At 39.1% G+C, this 21,887-nt stretch overlaps 1 protein-coding gene across 3 annotated transcripts in view; it reads left to right on the top strand.

Moving 5' to 3' along the window:
* ramp1 (receptor activity modifying protein 1) overlaps window positions 1-21,887 on the top strand; it is a 73,816-nt gene that overhangs the window by 29,914 nt on the left and 22,015 nt on the right. The gene's annotated exons all lie outside the window — the stretch shown is intronic.

The raw sequence follows: 21,887 nt of genomic DNA, 5'->3' as shown, positions 1-21,887 counted from the left end.
AGTTTTAGGAACAAATTTGAGTTTGTGTGCACTCTGCTCAAAATCTGCTCCCACTGCTTCCTCCAGCTGTTTTCTCGGATTGTGAACACTTAACTGAGGCTTTACTGCTCACTTAAATCCACCGACACGATTCCTTCTGAGGATGTCCCAATGTTAGTCATTTAACCTTGAGTGTCTATCGCTACTTGCATTTTCAAAGATAATACAGTACTGGGCAAAGGTTTTAAGACCAAAAAATATACAGGGAATGCTTTTAATATAAATTACAAAAATAGTGTTTAATTTATCAGTTAACGACGTCGGGAACAAAACCTAAAGCTAATCAGTACCTTTGAAATAAAATTAAAATAAAAATTCCCTGTGTAGAGCCAGTGCTTGGTTTGTCCATTCTGAGCTATGACATGGCAGAGCAACATGGCTGGCTCTATAAAAAGAGACCTGCTCCCTATGGAGATTTAAAAGGCTCATTCTGAGATTAAGAAAATGGCTGGAATAATCTGGTGATTACACACTAAAGACAGCATTTTTATTAATACTATGTTCTGTTTCAGTTAATAGATCCCTCTAAATATTACACATTGAATCTTTAAGTGTCTGGAGATCATCAGGAAGGATGAGCACTTCTGATTGTGAAGGAGAACACATGTTCTCTCTGGGAGTGATGAGGATGGATAGGATCAGGAATGAGGACATCAGAGGGACAGCTCATGTTAGGCGTTTCAGAGAAAAAGCCAGGGAAGCCAGATTGAGATGGTTTGGACATGTTCAGAGGAGAGACAGTGAATACATTGGTAAAGGATGCTGAGGTTAGAGCTGCCAGGAAGGAGGCCTAGTGGAAGACCAAAGAGGAGGTTCTTGCATGTAGTGAAGGAGGACATGAGGATAGTTGGTGTGGGTGAGGAGGATACAGAGGATAGGGTTAAATGGAGGCAGATGATTCTCTGTGGTGACCCCTGAAGGGAGCAGCCGAAAGGAAAAGATGGAAAAGAAGACTCTGGTTTCCTCCCACAGTCCAAAAACATGTATGTCAGGTTGATTGGTGACTCTAAATTGCCCATAGGAGTGAGTGTGAGTGTGTGAGGTTGTTTGTCTCTATGTGGCCCTGTGATGGACTGGTGACCTGTCCAGGGTGGACCCCTGCCTTTCACCCAAAGAGAGCTGGGATAGGCTCCAGCAGATCCCTGTGACATTTCTGTCAAATTAAAATGCAAATACAAACATACACAAAAAAACACCTTTTCCCACTCTATGACCCAACCTCCAGAGCTCAAGTGGTCTGTTGGTGTTTTGTACCCAAATTCAGGAAAATAGCTTTGACTTTCATCAACATAATGAGGTTGCTTCTCTCAGCTTGAAACTAATGCAATTTTGCCTGTTTCCTCCAACTTATAACAACTTTGCTTTGATTATACAATTAAATTGCATTGTTGTCAATGTAAATATGGGTTATATAAAATTTTACATGGAAAACTGTTGAAAGGAAGAATAAATTATTATTCAGGGGAAAAAGAGGTGTATCTCACAGTATGTATTAACTTCCTTCTATCTGCCCTCTGTTCTTTGTAGATAACACACTGCAGTGATGCTGCAGCTCATCCTATTGTTATGTGCCTTTTGAACTACATTAATTGTGTGGTATTACCAAAAAGACCCACTCAGGACAGACCTCAATGTGTGCTGAAAGCAATGCTTGCTGTAATGATTATCTGGTGATGGATGGGATTCCACTTGACAGAGATGGATGTTGCAGACACACACACACACACACACACACACGCACACACACACACACACACACCATCTCGTCAGTAATTGTCACATTGTATAGTGTGCTTGTGTGTAGGGGTGGAAAGGCAAGTGCAGGTGTGTGACTATGTGTAGCTGTCAGAGTGGGCATGTGCTTGCAAAGGTGTGTCTGTTTGCAGTGTGCAATAAATGTGAGCTGTCTGTCAGAGAGAAGACAGACCTGGCTTGGCTCATTATTCATCTATTAAGCAGTGTGAAAAACATGTTTTCAGATATGCGTGTGTGTGTGTACATGACGCTTTCATCAAAAGGAGGGAAGGGATACTGAACCTTTGGTAAATAGTCTTATACTTGTATAACACTTTTCTACACTCAAGTGTACTCAAAGCGCTTTTACAGTATTTGTCCATTCACCCACTCGCTCACACAAACGTTCACACATTCATACACCAGTGGAACAGCAACTTGGGGTTCAGTGTCTTGCCCAAGGACACTTCAGCCTATGGAGCAGGGAAGCCAAGGATCTAACCCCTGAGCAACAGCCGTCCCCTGTATGAGGTCTATAAAAATGTGTGTGTGTTAAACTGGCAGAACTAATGAGGACCAGCTGTGAAGAAGTTTATATTTGTATGTCACCTGTCAGGAGGTGGCAGACGCCACTAAGTGCTTTCCAAAAAAAAAAAAAGAAAAAGTAATAATAAATAAAAAATAATAATAAAAAGAGCAACAGGCATAAAAAACATGCCCCACATAATGGTAAAAAGGAAAATTAAAGGAGAGTCTAAACAAGTGGGTGTTGAGTTACTTTTTGTGGATATTATTCACATGTCTTTAGTCTAGAGAGAGGCTTGGCTATATTTAACAGACCCTATCATGTTTGTGACTGCCAAGCACTTATTCTCAGCTCAGAATGAATAAAAACCACTACTACAGGAGCAGTGGCCAGTATGGCTGAGTGGATTGTGAGTGAGTGCTGTAAATTAAGAAAAGCGGTTCAAGCTAAGGATTTTGGGCTTCATTGTCAATGTCATTTAAACTTTGTCTTTTGTCTTGCATGAATCGGCTAGCTATTAAAACACAGCTAAGATATGTTTGAGGTGTGCTGTCTTTGTTGTTAAGTTCAACAAACAGGGCAACAATGAACCCTTTTTGTGATGTATTGGCACCATTTCTAAGGAGGCACGGCAGACAAATATACAGTACACTGTACAAATAGAGGGGGATTACATGCAAAACTGGACAAATTTTCACCTTAGACTCTTAGTTCTTCTTAGCTGTGTCTTTGACATACTGTTGTTTGAGAGGGATGTCCCGCTCTAGAAAGATATTTGTCAAAGCAGTTACACCACAGCACTCTTTGAAACTTGTCTGTCTCTCTCCACTCTTTATTAAAAAGTTAATCAAATCCAAATCCAGCTAAAGTAGTTTTACATTGGATGGTTAACAATCCATGGAGGCTGATCCCTGTGATAAAAATCTCATTTACTTCCATAGATCATGTTGAAATAAGGGGAACCATACAGTCATATATTTTATTATTATTTTGCCTTGTTGTCTGGTCTAATGTGGACCATTTAATATGGTTTGATAAATCCAGTAGGGCCTGTTGGTTCCAGTAAGGAAGATAAAGCTAGGCCTGATTTAGAATGAATAAAAATAAATATAATTTCTTCAGTACTTTTCGCACTCTTTAAAACACTGATTCAGAGCTTCCAGCCTACAAACTGAAACCACTTCATAGTTATAGTGCCACTCATACCACCACTACAGTCATCGACAGCTCTATATAGAGCTACAGAGAGGGGTTATCTAATCACTTGAAGTGTGATGATAATCAACCCATTGTTGTGATTATTTTGGGCATAAAAGGTCCTTTTATTTCCGCTTATTTTCCCCTGTGTGGTATATGGTTTCAATGTTATAAAAACAGATAACATTAAATTCCTCAGGTGATACATCATCATGTTTGTACTGTTTATTGTTTTATTCCATCAAGACAATAAGCCCAGACTCCTGCGTGATTCATAAATGATTATGGGTAATATTTAATAAAAAATAGCGTAAGTGTTTCCTCAGGTTACACAAACATCATACTGTCTCAAATGCAAAGAGATAAGCAGTGAAGCTTGAAGGTAATGAAGTAATATTAAAATTTCCATGTACAATAACTTATGCTTTATACACATTACCTTTTATACCATTATATATTGTCCACACGTCCAGATGTTGTCTGTATTGTCATAGCTGCATTGTGGGGGAAATACTCCTCATCTCTCATAGAGAAAGGGGCATAAAGAACGATGTGTAAGGTCTTCCCTCACTACTCCTCTTTCTCTCCTTTCTCTTTCACCATTTCCCTTGATTGCTACATGTACATGATCCACAATCTCATAACATTAGTGTGATGTGTCTAAATGTTTGGTAAAGAGTTTTGTGCTGAGCTTAACATTGTTGTTTTTCCTGGCATGACTATGAATTGATGACACTACACATAAAAGAGACACTTCACAACTATTCTTGCAAATCATACAAGTAGCTGACCAGCACAGTTAGCTTATTTTAATAATAGGTAGCTCATCTTGAAATTATGAGACAGAGAAATAAATATTGACACAGCTTCATTACATTAAATGACACCTTGAATGTAGCAGCAATAGAAGGACATATAGTCAGGAGCTATTTGCAGCTATTTTAGGCTACATAAAAAAGATTTAGGTAGACAAAATATAGTATATATATAGTATAATATAGTTTTGGAGAAAACATGAAGAAATCTTAATATATCCTGGCAAAAAGCTGTGCTGTTGATTTGAATTTGTTCTCGCTCTGCTCTGAACTACTGGCAAAATGCAGCAGCAGCAAATTCAGGAGTTTTAAGTCATATAAAATACACATCAGCAGCACACCGTATCATCAGTTCTTTTCCTTTCTTCTGTACTCTGCAGACAGCTTTTTTTCTGCTGGGTAGTGACTTTTTATTCTATCACGCTAAGTTAAGACATGTTAGCTTTCTTTTGGTTGACTCTCATGCCAGCACCTTTACCACAGCTTTATATAGGCAGTTGAAGTGACTGAGAACTGCTGCATGGAAGAAGCTGCATCCTTGTTTTAATGCCTTATTGTACAGTACATATTTCAAGTCTCTATGCTCTGTTTTTACAATTGGAAATGTTACTGTTTTGGTTCAGTGTCACGTTGCACATCATTGTTGTTGTTTCTGTCTGCAGCAGGCAGCTAATTTTACTGAAATAGTTGAGTAAAACCAAATAAACACCACCTGCCCAACACCAAAACAGACACAGAGCAGCCACAGTGCTCTGCAGCACTGTGATGTGAAATGGAGAATTTGCAGTCATAAACACAGGGAGACTTATCACCTCTGTAGTCCTCTTCAGGTTTACAGAACATCTGGTTTTACTGTTTTTATTCAGCCTGATGGCAACCCTGTATGTTGACAAAGCAGAACTAGTTTCAAACCCTGCCGTACACTTTGAACCTGCTGTCTGCTAACATTGCCTCAGTAGTAAATGTGACCAGATACATCAGTCACTATTGTGCAGTGTTCATATTACAGGCCTTAGTCCTCAAATCAGATTTTTTTTCATCAGATCCAGCCTTTTAATGTTCAGGGTTTGCATTGTTACATGTTTACATGTTTGTAAGTGAGACATATCTGGTTGTGATGTGACACATTTAATGGAAATGGAAGCCATATGTGTATAACCATAACTTCATTTGTACAACAATTAAATTGTGTTGTCTATTCAAAAACTGTTAGATACATTACTTCCAGTGTGCCACATTCAGAAGCTTCTCCTTAAATGTCCAAAAAATCTGAAACTTCCTCGTCTCCTCACTGACCCCGACACGGTTGTTGCTCTCCTCCATGTTTATTTTTACCAACCTGCAAGGTGTTGACAATACATGATAACATAGAATCTGTAAATCCCAAATCACTAATTGCATTCATGTTTCTATCACTTGTGTCTGCAAAGACAGAAGAGCCAGGAAATATCTTCTAAAGAAACATGAAACATTCTTGTCTCAGATCATTAATGTGTAGTGTCCAATAACAAACTGAATTTCAGTAAAAATGCATGTCAGTCTGTAACAGACTTTTAAAGAGGATACACTCATAGATCCTTAATTATAAGTCAGCCTCCTCACACCTGAGCGCAGAAGTAAGAGTTTTGGGACATCCTTCATCATGGTGGACTGGAACGACTTCCAGGTTGACTGAGGAACAATAAAATAATATGAATGAAATGAAATGAATAAATAATATCTGTCCACATAAAGGCAAAAAAGAGAAAAGATTTGGGGAGGCTTAGAGCAGAAAAAAACTAAACACAGGGTAACATGAAGCCAATGCCAGGCTGAATAACATTGTGGTAACCAACATCAGCCTTTTTAGACTAACACACAACTATTACTAACTCTTTCCTCCAGTTGAAAACACTATGAAAAACTGCAATTGTCTGAGATGGCCATTTAAAACATGTTGTCTGCACCACCTGATGAATCCATGTTTGTAGCCTTTCTGTGTTTTTATCTCCTTTGACGTTGAGCCCAACCGGACAGCTCCAGGCTGTATTCAGATTCAGTGGCCTATTTATACTGCTGCCTTTCAAGAGGTAATGACATTGCAATAGAGTAATGACACTCTGGGCGTTAATAACACTAAGAGTATCTTGGAGGGACAGAGCAGCTCTTTAAGCTTCATGGCCACCTCACATCGCTGTGTCATTGATAGAGGATTGATTAATGTGTGCACGTGTTTCCATGAGACGTAACGAGGTTGAGAGATTAAGCAGATAAATTGCTCAGTTTTAAGTTTCTTTGAGGGAGATCTATCAATCACTTTGCATCACTTTAATTATGTGAACACTTTCAGGGAGGTTGTTAGTCGTAAGTAAAACACCCCTGTCTCCAGTTGTCTGATTAGAATGACAGACAGAAAGAGTTGCAGGATAGCATTCATTTGTGTGTATGCAAGTGTGAGTAACAGACTGAAGGGTAAGTCTGTAATAAGATGTAATGATGGCAGATGACGCATTGCTACTGGCATGGTTTCTCTGCACTAATTCATCAGAGATGTACAGCTCGCTTTGCAGCCAGAGTATGAATGATTGACTCACATCCAGCTCATTTGTATAACTGTGATAAACAGATGAGTTTTAGTAAACATATCAGTAGCTCACTGGGTTTGTTATTTGTTTGGCTTTGAATAACACTTAGAAATCATCCATCCATCCTTCCATCCATCCATCCATCGATCCATCCATCCATCATCTATACCCGCTTATTCCTTAACCAGGGTCACAGGGATCAGCTGGAGCCTATCCCAGCTCTCTGGGTGAAAGACAGGGGTACACCCTGGACAGGTCACCAGTCCATCACAGGGCCACATAGAGACAAACAACCTCACACACTCACACTCACTCCTATGGGCAATTTAGAGTCACCAATCAACCTGACATACATGTTTTTGGACTGTGGGAGGAAACCAGAGTACCTGGAGAAAACCCACACAAGCACAGGGAGAACATGTAAACTCCACACTGAAAGGCCCCTGATGGGTTTCAACCAGGAACGTTCTTGCTGTGAGGCAACAGTGCAATCCACTAATCCACCATGCTGCACACTTAGTAATCATCTCCACAAAAAAGATATATTGGTAGATAAATTAGCTGACCTCATTTAACCTGTCTGATGCCAGATATCAAGAGTTTGTATTTTGAATTTCCACATCACTGTGGTCAATAGATGGAAAAATAAGTGTTGCTTCCCTTGCACCATAATTTTTGTCAAAGGAGCACAGTACAGCAAGATCTCAAGAAACTGGTTTACTATTTGTTGCTCACAATATGCCATTTTTGTGCAGTACAAGTGGTTGCTTTTTTTGCATTGTGTAAAGATTTCAGCCCAGAGAAACAACAGCAACTGGAGTCTTTAGCCACATGATACAGACCCAATAAGGTCACTGTTATCTAGAGTTAACATTTGGATGTTAATACCAGGGCTGATTTACAAGGTGGGCAAAGATTTTTAATTGCCCTAAAGCTGAAATGGAAAGTTAGATGAGAGAAAAGAGAAGAAAAGATACCACTGTCTTTTCTCTGCAATAAAAACATTAGGCTACAGTAGCTGCCAGTTAGTTTAGCACAGCTAGTCTGGTTCTGTTCATAGGAAACAAAATCCATCTGCTGTACCCATCCCTGTTTCCATTCTTTGTGCTAAACTCTAGTCTAATATTGTATGGGCAGATACATGTAATGTTATTATCCCATCATCACCAGAAAGCAGTTCAGCTTATTTCCCTAAATGACCAATTAGTCCTGTAAGACAATAATTTTACTTCATATCAGATAATATAGAATTGTATTAATTCTGAAAGAACCTTGGCCAGATCAAGCCATATTACCAATGCACTATCATAGCAGCAATATCTAAACGTCGCAAACCACAGTATGTTGAATAAACTACAATAAAATAGAGATATGTATATACATATGTATACACTGTATACATATATTTATACCTAAATGACATTGCATTTTATCTAATCGCTTAAGTTAACACACAAAAAAACTGTCTCAAGATATTATCATTCAATTCAATTCAATTCAATTCAATTTTATTTGTATAGCACCAAATCACAATACAATCATCTCAAGGCATATTCGAGCACAGCTATGGTAGTAGGTGTCTTGGGAAATACAGGAAGGACACTGTCCTATGTGGTGTGTAAATGGGAGCCCAACAACACATTTTTGCACCAGAGTGTTTCTAGCAGGTGAGGTGAGCCATGATGATTATATAACATGGTAGATAACTTATTTACAATTTTTGACCTCAGTGTTAGTCGTACAGCTGTACTGGATAACGCTTCTCAAATTTAATTCATTATTTATTTTGAATATATTAAAGAGCAACTTTTAGCAATGTTCAGCTAAATGATAATCTGCATGTTAAAGGCAAGAAAGAGAGATGAAACTGAGGTTGCACAGCAAAACGTCCAGTGTTGAATAAACTTTTACAGAGTGGAGTTTAACACTGTTTCAGTGTTTGTACAGCTCCACACTCTACAGAGTTACCATTTTCAAAACAGTTGAAGGTTTAATGTTTGCTATAGTTCTTTCTTTATCTTACAAAACTGTTAAAGTAACAGTGCAAGGGCTTTGGAGAAATAACACAGTTAACCCCCCTGTTGCCTTCGGGTCAGTTTGACCCGTTTTCAAAAGTTAATATGTCATAACTTTGGTTTTCTTCCATATAATTGACTAAAAATGACATGGATGGTTCCCTACTATGCTCTTTGCAAGTAAAATCAATTCTGACTATTGTTGAATTATGTATGTTTTATTAAAATTTATAGCACCTGTGGTTTTCCTGGGTCAATTTGACCCGGCCACATTAAGTGGTGCAATGGGTTATATAGTATACCAGAGGTGGGAACTGAGGGCCACAGCCCTGCTTGTTTTCCAGCTATCCCTGCCTTACCAATGCTGATTACCTGGGTCAGGTGTGTTCTGCCAATCAGCTGGAACAGAAGCTGGAAAACAAGCAGGACATTTAAAAATTTTAAATGGTTTCAAAACCATCTTGACTAAACTTTGACATATACCACTTTGTGATATTCTATCTACTTGTGTGCCTCTGATCATAACCATAGTGAAAATAATTCAGAATTTCTGATTTTTTTATTCAAAAATGAGACAGAATTTTATTTAATTTTATTTAAATGGGGTCTATCATACTACATTAAAAAAAGTGTAAAATATATGTTATTATGTTAGAAACAAGTTCACTAAAAAGATGAAACTAAGAAATTGGTGATCATTTTATACCTCATGCTCAAAACAGAATAGGTCAATTTGACGTAGAAGGACAAAAAGTGTGTAGTAAATTTGAAGACAATACAAGGGTTAAGAGTTTACTACTTAAGTAATGTTAGTTTCACTCCATACAGTGTAAAACTACACTCCAATAGACAGAATAATTTCCATAAAGAATATTTTATATTTGTAAAAGTTGACAACTACACTATCAAAAGACAAATTATGCACAAAATGTGCCTTTGAAAGTTCATCACATGCTCCGAAGGCCTGGCATATGATGACATGCTTAAAAGGCAATGTAGAAGCTCTCAGTCTTGCTGTTCTGATGTTCAACAGCAAGGAGGAATGGATGCTAAGGCTGATGGTTGCTGACATGCTCCTTAAAACTGCAGCATGACTAGGCTTGAGATAAGAACAAACAAAATTGAATACAAGCATAATGTGCTGCCACAGAAAAAAACATAGAATTGATTATGCAAACGGACTCACAGCTCATGAAAAGTGGGAATGTCTATGAAGACTTGATTTCAATTTCATCCATTTCTAAGCAACCCTCATTTACACATGTAGCTAAGTTGACATGATGACATGATATTATAATGACATTACCTTATGAAAGATTTCAGGTCTTTCAGCTGCACCAAATGCACAGACTTTTAAAGACTTCAGTCCTCCTGGTTGTTGTGGCGGGAGACGTATCAGTAACAAAAGGGATCCCATTTCTTGGCCGTAGACTGAGGACAAATGTCAAGAATTAATTAACTGAAAGCTTCAAATGTAATACTTTAAGTTTGAATGAGAAAAGGGAGACAGTGTGCCACAATTCCCAATCCTTTTGTATTCAGCAATCTCAGGAAGGTGGAGAGGATATTAGCAGTACCAGATCATGAACAAGGTACTGATGATGTTGAAAGGTCTCTCTTTGTGGTGTGGCTGAGCAAAGACATGATCTCTTGACAAGCATCCCCATTCAAGGTGCTTTTCAAAATTAGTGGCCATTTGGCAGTTTGGACCGCCTGGAAATTTTACTTTGGACTGTTTTCACACAACAAGCAATGTAACCTATGCTGCTTGCAACATCATAGAAGTGTACCTTCAAATGGATTTTCTTTAAGCCTTTGTCATGTTCAAGTCCAAAAACATTTCAAAAACAAAGATCTTAGTGTCATAACATATTCTGAAGGACTAGAAACTTTTGAAATATGTTAGAGTTTAGCATAATAACACAAGGAACAGAAACATGAGATAGCTTTGTACATTTATACTAAGGGTGCTCAATAACACTTCCTTTTAAATTCACTGGTCAAACTGGTTCAATTCAGTTCAATTCAATTTTATTTGTATAGCGCCAAATCACAATACAAATCATCTAAAGGCACTTTACAAAAACAAAAACACCCAACAAATCCCTTATGAGCAGCACTTGGCGACAGTGGAGAGGAAAAACTCCCTTTAATGGAAGAAAAAACCTCCAGCAGAACCAGGCTCAGTTTGGGCGGCCATCTGCCTCGACCGGTTGGGGTGAGTGGATAGAGGAGAGAGAACAGAACAGCAACAATAAACAACAAATAGACACTGCAGGTTGGTGGGGCCAGTAACTGCACATCAGCAATATACAGCTCCAGGACCAGGGACACCTGCAGAAGGTACAGAGAGGGACAGAGAACAAACTAGGGGAGAGAGAGAGCACAAGGTTAGTGACATTCAGTGGTGGAATATACATGTGAGGGGGGAGGACAGGAAGAGAGGAGAAGGGAAGGGAGGGTTAGGGTAGGGGAGCTCAGTGCACAGATGGTCCTCGGGCAGTCTAGGCCTATAGCAGCATAACTAAGGGATGGTTCAGGGTTGCCTGAAGCCAGCCCTAACTATAGGCTTTGTCAAAGAGGAAGGTTTTAAGTCTAGCCTTAAAAGTACAGAGAGTGTCTGCCTCCTGAAACCAGACTGGGACCTGGTTCCACAGGAGAGGAGCTTGATAGATAAAGGCTCTGCCTCTGTAGCATTCTAGATTAACTGGAGGCTTTTTATGGAGTTACTGGGACATGCAGATAGCAATGAGTTACAGTAATCTAGCCTTGAGAGCCTTAATTTTGGCAATGTTGCGCAGGTGAAAGAAGGCAGGTCAAGAGATTTGTTTTATGTGTGAATTAAAGGACATGTCTTGGTCAAAAATAACTCCAAGGTTTTTTACAGTAGTGCTGGAGGCCAGGGCAATGCCATCTAAAGTAGCTATAATTTTAGAAAAGCTATTTCTGAGGTTGTTAGGCCCAAATACAACAACCTCTGTTTTCTCTGAATTTAAAAGTAGAAAGTTACTGGTCATCCAGGCCTTTATGTCAGTTAGGCACGCTTGAAGTCTGGTTAACTGGTTTGTGTTAACAGGTTTCATAGATAGATACAGTTGAGTGTCATCTGCATAGCAGTGGTAATTAATAGAGTGCTTCCTAATAACAGCGCCTAAAGGAAGCATGTACAGGGTGAACAGAATCGGTCCTAGCACAGAGCCTTGTGGAACTCCATAACTAACTTTTGTGCATGTGGAAGGTTCATCATGGACATGAACAAACTGGAATCTGTCCAATAAATAGGATTGGAACCATTTTAATGCTGATACCAGTCACATTCTCCAATCTCTGTAATAACAATGTGGTCAATAGTGTCAAATGAAGTATTAAGGACTAGGAGGACAAGTACAGAAACAAGTCCATTATCTAAGGCTAAGAGAAGATCGTAACTTTCAACAGTGCTGTTTCTGTACTATGATGTGCTCTAAATCCTGATTGAAAATCTTCAAATAGTTCATTCCTGTGTAAGTGGTCTGATAGCTACTTAGCAACAGCTTTTTCAAGAATTTTCAAAATAAATGGTAGGTTGGATATTGGTCTATCATTAGCCAAGACTCCTGATCAAGACTAGGCTTTTTGATTACTGCTACTACTGGGTTTGATTACTGCAGTCTTAAAGGCCTGTGGTACGTAGCCTGATACTAGAGATAAATTTAACAAGTCTAATAAAGATGAGCTAACTAATGGCAGGGTGTCTTTAAGCAGTCTAGTCGGAATGGGATCTAAGAGAGATGTTGATGATTTAGATGAAGCAACTACTGATGTGAATTCAGAGAGCTCTATGGGAGAGAAGCAGTCTAAACATAACTGAGGTCTTACAGATGATTCAAGAGCTACTGTAGTAGAAGATTCATTTATGGCAGGTATAGGAAGCATCTGCTGAATTTTACAGTGCTGAAAAGAAACCTGGGATTGTTCTTATTTTCCTCTATTAGTGATGAATAGTATGCAGTTCTGGCTTTATGGAGAGCTTTTTAATATGTTAATAGACTGTTTTTCCAGGCTAGAAAAAATTCCTCTAAATTTGTGGAACGCCACTTCCTTTCCAGCCTTTGTGATGCCTGCTTTAAGGTACGAATATGTAAATTATACCATGGGGCTAATCTCCTCTGATTCACTAACTTCTTTTTCAGAGGGGCCACAGTATCAAGCGTTTCACGCAGTGAGGCTACAGCACTGTCAACAACATGATCAATTTGATAGGGAGTGGGATTGAGGCAGCTGCCCTCCACTGTGTTGGCACATGGCATAGATGGAAATAAAGATGGAATCATTTTCTTAAAGTTATTAACAGCATTGTCAGATAAACATCTGCTGTAGTGGAATTTTCTTCCAAACGCTGCATGATCCATTATCTTAAATTCAAAAGTCATTAAAGAATGATCTGACAAAAGAGGATTTTGGGGAAAAACTATTAAATGTTCCATTTCGATGCCATATGTCAGAACAAGATCAAGGGTGTGATTAAAACAGTGGGTGGGTTTATTAACATTTTGAGTGAAACCAATTGAATCTAATATAGAATTAAATGCAGTGCTGAGACTATTATTAATAAACATCTACATGAATGTTAAAATCTCCCACTATAATGACTTTATCTGAACTAAGCACTAAATCAGACAGGAAGTCTGGAAATTCAGTTAAAAACTCTGAGTAAGGGACAGGTGGACGGTACACAATGACAAGTAGAACTGGTTTTTGTGTTTTCCAGTTTGGATGTGAGAGACTAAGAGTGAGGCTCTCAAATGAGTCATAACTGTTCTGAGGATGAAAGTTTAATAAGTTTGAGTGGAAGATTGCAGCTACTCTTCCACCTCGACCTGTGCTTCAAGGAACATGACAATTTTTATGACTGAGGGGGGTTGATTCATTCAGGCACATCAGTTCTGTGTTCAAACTGGTGTGATCAGCTCTGTCAAAAATCTTCAACCTTAACTCTGAATGTGTCAGACTTTCTATCTATTAAAATCAACTAAGAAATGTTTAACCCTGAAATTCCAACTCTCCAATTCATGCTGTGAATGTTGGTGTGAACATCAAATTGAAATGAAGTTTGTACAGGAAGGACTGAGATGTGTGGGTTTTTAAAATATGCATAAAACTTACCATATTTGTACAGACTCTAAATTGAGCTGTCAGAGAGGTGGGAGGAGACAGATCTGTTTTTTCCTTGTTCTCATGTACTGCTCCATGAACTGAATGATTCATGACGTGTTTAAAGTCAAGGAAGTGGGAGTCTTGGTTTTACATTGGATGATATGGTAGTGGTGGTCAAAAATAAATCAAAAGTCAAATATGATTTCCTTCCCATTGAATCTTTGGTGAGAAAATGATGCCAGTGAGAGAAAAGGCGACAGAACAGCAGCAGCGAGTTGCCAATGAATTAGTGAACAACAGATCTGGCTGCTTAGCCACTTTGGGCCTTTGAGAGAAACCATCTGTCTGCCTCTGTCATGTGTTTGTCACTTTGAAACTGGGAGGTGTCATAGGTTGAAACACTTTGAAGAGTCTGTATTATTCATGAGTCAGCAGCCTGCCACCACTGACACAGGCTCATCTGTCCTCAGTGAATCTGATGTAAGAACAGCTGCAGCAGACCACTGACAGGGATAGTTTATTATTTATGAGAGTTTAGTAGATGTTTGGAGCACTTACTGCTTTTGTTTAGTTTGAGTTTTATTATGGATCTTTTATTGTGGTGGCTTTCATTTGTATCATATCCATAATTTAGACTGACACAGGTTGTTGGATTTTACACATCAAACTCTGGGTGTACATTACTTGGGGACTGCAACTACATATTGTTTGTGATAAAAAAAGACATTTGTTTTCTGTGGCCCCAGAGGGAGCCATTCAAAGAGAGACAAATTGCCTCAAGTAACTAATGTCACTGACAGTATCAGTTCTGTGTTCAAATTTGAAAATGAAAGAGAAAAAAAAATCTGGGGGTAATGACCTATAAAGTTCACGAGTTTACCAAACCACTGTAGCTCATCTCAGCTTGAAAGCTAGAGTCTCAAGCCTACATTAGTTACCAGTGACCTAACACACCAATATGTGTTACTGAACTGTCTGAATTGGTCTAATGAAGGACTGTGGAATAAAAACACAGTTTTTCTGGTTCTGCTGCATTGATAGTATATCCATCTTATTAAAGTCCACCTCTAGTCTGACAATGTCATAGGAGTTCAAAGAGCAGGGTACTCCATTAAACAAGCCAACAGTGTAGCCAGATTGGGGTAGCCACTGTAGCACAAATACTAAGCAAATGTAGTAGTGTCTTAGCATCTCTAATAGAATAATAGAATAATAAATAGTAATATATTGCCAGCATTTAGCACAACTACTGTAATCAGCGGAGGTCTCTAGAACTTTTTTTTATTCCTGGAATCCACATTAAATATGATATACAGTACAGCTAGGACCAATGCTCACCAGTTTGCACACTCTCCAGATACAGATAAATCCATAAGAAGCAAAAGTCTCCAAATAATCACAACCAATTACCACAACAAACATCATCTTCAAATCTTCACCATATGGTTGAAAAATTAGCATATGTTGAAATTTCTCTATTCTATTTTTTATAACAGACAAAGGAAAATATGAATCTAAGGACTTTATTAGTCCCCAAAGGAAAATTGAGGTTCAGAAATGTAACATCTGCAAATATTTAAAACTGTATAGTTTGACAGTGCCTTTAAAAATAAGGGTTTCATTTGTTTATTCCTTAAGGGTATAAAGTGATATTTGGCATTACCTGATTTACTACATAATGAAAGTCAAGCTAGAAAGGCTGATGAGAAAAAAATAAAACATTGTCTCCATTCACCTGTCTTCTCTTTAAAAATATGTTGTTCTAAGCTAATGCACTGTTTAAAATGTCTGTTGTCTGTTGCAATGTTGGACTCCTTGTTATCATAACTGCATAGAGCATGTACAAGGGTTATGCCTAGTTCATATGATGTGACCAGTGATATTGGGATGGGAAAACTGTAACGGGATCACAGGTGGGTTGGGGTCCAATGTGGAAGCCTCAGAATAATTACAGAACATGGTAAACTGTCTTATTAGACCTGCATCATAACTTATTTGGATAGAAAGTCTGCAAACATTGGCAGAAAAAATAATTATTCAAGATGGGACAGGGACTTGGGTGAACGTGACACCGTTGTCAATGACAAATGTGATGGAGACAATACAGAAAATAATTCAGGACTGGGCAAGAGGGGAAAGAATGTCTTCCTCTGTAATTCCTTAGTCTTGATGTGCTTGCTTTCAGTCACAGAGGCCCAAAATGTGTGCTGCTGAGGCCACAGCTGAAACTTTTTCAAAACAACCCCAATCTACTTCATCAAGCAGAACACTGAAATTTGCATTTGAGGTTTGTTTACTCTGCCAACCCCTGCTGCTGTGTGTATTACTGTTGGGTGAGGTCCATAAACGTGTTAGAAATTCATCAGTAAAATATCTTCTGACTTAACAGAATGGCAAAGAAATAATGAAAGAATCTGATTTGTTTATTTATTGGTCTAAATAAATAAGTAAACACCATAAACAGTTTTATTGATGCTTATTCATCACTGCTGTTGGTTTCTAGTTTGTTTCTATTTTGTTTGTAATTTCCACTGCAATTAAATATTACACCTAAAATCTGGTCCTACCTAAACATTTGTGGGGAGATTGGGATAAAAGCAAGTATTGTCAGCCGTGTTTGCATATTTTGATCAGAATGGCTGGAAAAAAAATTTTTAAAAAATCTAGAAGTCGTCTTTGCTGACTCTTTGACTCTTTTTTTTTTTTTTTCCTTCAATTTTGATAATAGTGGTCTGGTATTTTTTGCTGTTTCCAATTTTAAGTACACACTTGGTGACTTAAGGTGTCTGAAAAACACAGAGCTGCACATGAAACTATCCCATCAGTTTCAGTTTGCATGAGAAAAAAAATTCAATTCAATGCAAATGTTAAAGAAACCTTCACAGGATGGCATTTGCATTTGTGTTCTGAAACACAAGAGAAAGTTTGAGTCTAATTCCACCAAATGGAAACTCACACTGACGTGTGATACATCTCATTTATATTTACACCTTCACTTCATCTGACTTGAGCCTTGTCATCTGCTGTATGCCTGCTTAAAATCCGCACCTGTCACTTTAAATACACGTGTACTACACGAACATTTCACTGGTGTTTCATCTTACCATATTTGCTTTCATTTCATACACATTCCCTGTAAAGTTGAGATTTTAACATCTTGAGCTTGTTTCTGATCATTTCAGAGTATGTCAATATGAGTTTTAGACATGTGTAACCTCAGAGAGTTGCTTGGGAAAGTTCCACATATGATTACAAGTAACTGCTGGCAGTATGACGGAACTGAAGCAGATCAACACTTTCAAACTAGACTTTAAAATGTGTTGCATACATGGGCCTATTCAAAAAGACAAGGTGGTGAAGGAATAAAGGGTAAGTCAGAACAGTCAGCAGTCACATGCACACACAATCACCTATACACGCAGATTGTAAATGCAAACTATTTGTTTCATCTATCTACAGTATGTTCTGCCATTTTTTTTCTCAGCATAAACTTGGAAACAGTAGAAAAAATGTAATGTTATCTCAAAATGCCTCAAGCCATGGGCTTGCTGCAAAGGTCTTCTATTAGTTTCTTTGAGTTTAGTCTCTTCTGACGTGATGAAGATGATAACAAGAGAAAAACATCCTATAAATATACCAATTCCATCTCAGACACACACATACACAACATATGGACACACAAAGCACACACATCCCCCTGAAGCAAAGTTGGCATGTACACAAGGACCAGAGCAGTCTGACACACACCCCACAGAGTAAGACACAAGGCATGTGCAAAGTCAAAGGTCAGTGTCTCAGTGCTCTCACACAAGATGTTCCCAACAAGGACAAACGTCCAAAAAGAATAAGTAAACAAATGAAAATTATTGGACAAAAAAGAAAAGGCGTAGTGAAGAGCAGTTCCAAAAGTTCAACTGTGTCAGGACTCGAGAAACTAATATAAATTTTGGACCAAAAGACGCGCCCACACTGGTACTACAGTTCAAACACAAGGCTTTATTTTACAAGATAAGGGAAAACAAGAACCAAAACTACAGATTAGGAGAGAACAGGTCTAGGCAGGGAGGCACGAGGACATGAAATGCAGACAGGACATCAGGACTCAGGGCACGGGGTATACATGAAAACATGAACCAAGAACCAGGACACAAGGAGACAGGGTCGGAGGGATCCGGGTCACACACACCTATTTGGGAGACGCACCAGATCAACAAACACCGACATTAGAACATGAAAGACAAGGGAGGGAGCATGAAGGATCTAGACCACAAGAAACGAGGACATGAGTAGGGAGTCAAGGCTTGAGGGAATCTGGGTCACACACACACAAATTAGGGAGACGCACCAGATCACACAAACACTTGCACATGAGAGACAAGGAACGGGGCATGAAGGTCTAGACCACAGGGGACAAGGACATGAGCAGGGAATCAAGGCTTGAAGGGATCTGGGTCACACACACACACACATTAGGGAGACGCACCAGATCACACAAACATTAGAACATGAGAGACGGGGGTCGGGGCATGAAACACAAGGACAAGAAACATGGCTGGAGGCAGAACACACATAAAGAGGAGACAGGAGAAGGAACCAGGAAATAGACCAAAGGAGACAAATACTTAACTTAAATCCCGAGGAACAAAAGGCAGTCCATAAACAAAACAAGTCTAACAGAAGTTCTAAACACTGTCTTGGCAGTATGCAAAACATTCATCACAGTTAATAGCAGACAACCCAGCAACTAAAACAAAGAACAACCAAGGTATATAAAGACAGGGGACAAAACAAGGCACAGGTGAAAGCAATCAATTAATTAGGACAACCGTAAAGAAACTGAAATGACCAAAACCCAGTTCCTGTCAGGATCCTTCAAAACAAAATAAAACAGGAAGTCCAGAGAAAAGGATCCTGACAAACTGAGCAGACAGTTTTAATAAATGTATGTTTGAAAAGGTGTTGTGACATGGATAGTGGTAGCAGGCATTGCTACCTCTGACCACGAGCTCTTCCATGAGTTTGATGGATGAGAAGGCAGTGGGGCTCAACACAGACAGTGTGCCAGACTCGCAGAGTGAACTTTAGCACCCTGAGACATTTTCAGACTGAGAAGTGGCCTCTCTCACTATTTTTAGTTTCAGCTACAAATCGATTTATGTTTTTCGGAGGAAATGGGAAAATCTTCAGTCAATCGTGACCTTTCCTCCAGATTCATCATGCACTGTCTCACTGTGAGTGTGAAGAGAGTCTGAACATAAAATTGATTTGAGAAGGAGCAATACATGTTTAAAAGGGGACAAGATGACTCATGCTGAGTTCAAAAAAACATTTAGTCACAGACTGTTTGAGATATTTCAGTGACCTTTTGTCTACTGATGGGATGAAAAGCATGGTGACAGATGTTTTAGGTGGCAAGACAAATGTGTTTTCCCACTAGTCACCTAATAGATAAATGTGCAGTTTTCACACAACCAGGAGCTGCAGACGTTTTCTGCTGCTACACTTACTGACCCACTTTGCTTTAGTTGAAGACAGCCTAATGGAAACCTTTTGGCTATGATACTGTTGCCTTCTCAGCTGCCTATTGGCAGCAAGGCCTTTTTTCAAATAAAAGTGACAGCTGGCAAAATGAAATTAAACTGAATGGGATGTGGCAACATTACTCTGCATTTGGTAAGAAAATAGTGAATTAGGAAAGACAGTGCTGTCTTTGTTTACCCTGCAGATTGCTGTTCTACAAACATGTATGTCAGTTTTTCAAAATGTCAACTGTGTGTTTTTAATGAAAACCATTTAAAGGAAAAAACTATCTTCCACTACTCTCTTGTTCTGATGAAGAACTGATACTTTGACTGGAGTGCATTACAAATGCAAACAATTCTGCTTTCATGCAATTGAGCAATCATTGGCATGGCTCAGTTAGCCCACTGACATGAAATATTTATATGAACAGATATCCTACAGGCCCTGAGGGCACCAGGGGTTTGGGTTATTTTTTTAATGTTTTCACATTTGCTCGCCTCATCATTGTGTTGCACTGAATGCTTGTAATCAGAATCAAAAACATCCATCCATCCATCATCTATACCCGCTTATTCCTTAACCAGGATCACAGGGATCTGCTGGAGCCTATCCCAGCTCTCTTTGGGTGAAAGGCAGGGGTCCACCCTGGACAGGTCACCAGTCCATCACAGGGCCACATAGAGACAAACAACCTCACACACTCACACTCACTCCTATGGGCAATTTAGAGTCACCAATCAACCTGACATACATGTTTTTGGACTGTGGGAGGAAACTGGAGTACCTGGAGAAAACCCCCACAAGCGCAGGGAGAACATGCAAACTCCACACAGAAAGGCCCCTGATGGGTTTCAAACCTTTTTGCTGTGAGGCAACAGTGCACCAAAGAGAGAACACAATGAATCTTACGACAACTGAAGATGATCAGCAAGCGGCTTAAGTAAATTTATTATGTTGCAGCCTGATACTACAATTGTTTAAATTCACCTTTTTCCTCATTGATCTACAGTTAGTGCCACATTATGACAAAATGAAAACAGACAAGAACATGTGAAAATTAGCTCAGGTGCCTCCCATTTCTCTTGACTTTTGCTGAGATGTTTCTATAGCTTGATTTGAGTCCACCTGTGGTAAATGAAATTGATTGGATTGGAAAAGGTTTGGTTGATTTGGAAAGGCACACACCTCTGTGTAGAAGGCCTCACAGCTGGCAATACATACTGTATCTGAGCAAAAACCAAGCCATGAGGTCAAAGGATCTGCCTGCAGAGATCAGAAACAGGATTGTTGATACACAGAGGCCTGATCTCAGAATTAGCCTCCTCTAAAGTGAGAGCCCCTTACACTCCGGTTCACCCCACAGAATACACTTGTTATATTTTGGGTGTGTGTTGAAGGAGGAAGAGGCGCAGGACACTTCTCTTTATTTTTCCCAATACAAATAACACTAACCATCACCATTAACTGAGATTAACAAACAGTTCTCTGATGGGGAACAAAAGACAGCTGGTGGTATATATAACCAAAGACACCTGGTTAACTAGACACAGGTGCACTCTATTGTGGCTAATCAACATAAAGCTGCCAGGGATCTTTGCAGGGCAAACAGGAACTCCATACAATAAAGGTCCCCAGCAGGAAGTCCCAGACGGGAGTCATGACAACACTTGGATGGCAACACAAAAAAAAAACTGTCTTTTATAGGTTCTAGAAAACTTTTCCAAGCATAAACGTCCACGCAGTGAAATTCATAATGTCAGCAGAGGTTGATAACCTAACTGGTTTGCAGCAAGTTGTCCTGTCAATACAATTGTTGTTACTATGATCTATTGGGCCACAACTTTGTTTGGCATGGAACACATCCATGATCATGACTGGACTACAGCAAAATTAGTGTCAGGCCTGAGCTGGAGGAAAAAACTAGACACACTGGGGACTGAACGAAGTCTGACACACTACAGAAAAAAGCCCTGAAGCATTGAGCCAGGATAATGGGGTGAAATTGTGGCAGGTGTTTTTGTGTGTAAACCTGGGAAAGCATATGATTACTGCTAATTGAACCAACTACTTCTCCTGCAACTGCAAACGGCAGTATAATATTCAAAGCAGGTGTTCAGAAAGCCGATGGGCTTTTCCAAAATGTCAAACTATTTAATTGAGCAGATTTTAACTGTCTAATTTAATATTTTTATTAATTTATGGGACTAATATTTGACCACGTTTAACAAGAGTATGGTCTAGTCTCTCTAGTAACAACGCAGCATTATTATCACTATATCAGTGGAAATTTACTTTTGTGAGGCATCTGTTCCTTAGGGGACCTACTCTGACTTTTCCT

This window comes from Mastacembelus armatus, chromosome 21, assembly GCF_900324485.2.
Source record: "Mastacembelus armatus chromosome 21, fMasArm1.2, whole genome shotgun sequence".
Lineage (NCBI taxonomy): Eukaryota > Metazoa > Chordata > Actinopteri > Synbranchiformes > Mastacembelidae > Mastacembelus > Mastacembelus armatus.
The sequence above is the reverse complement of the archived record's forward strand: the minus strand, read 5'-3'. Positions and strand labels throughout refer to the sequence as shown.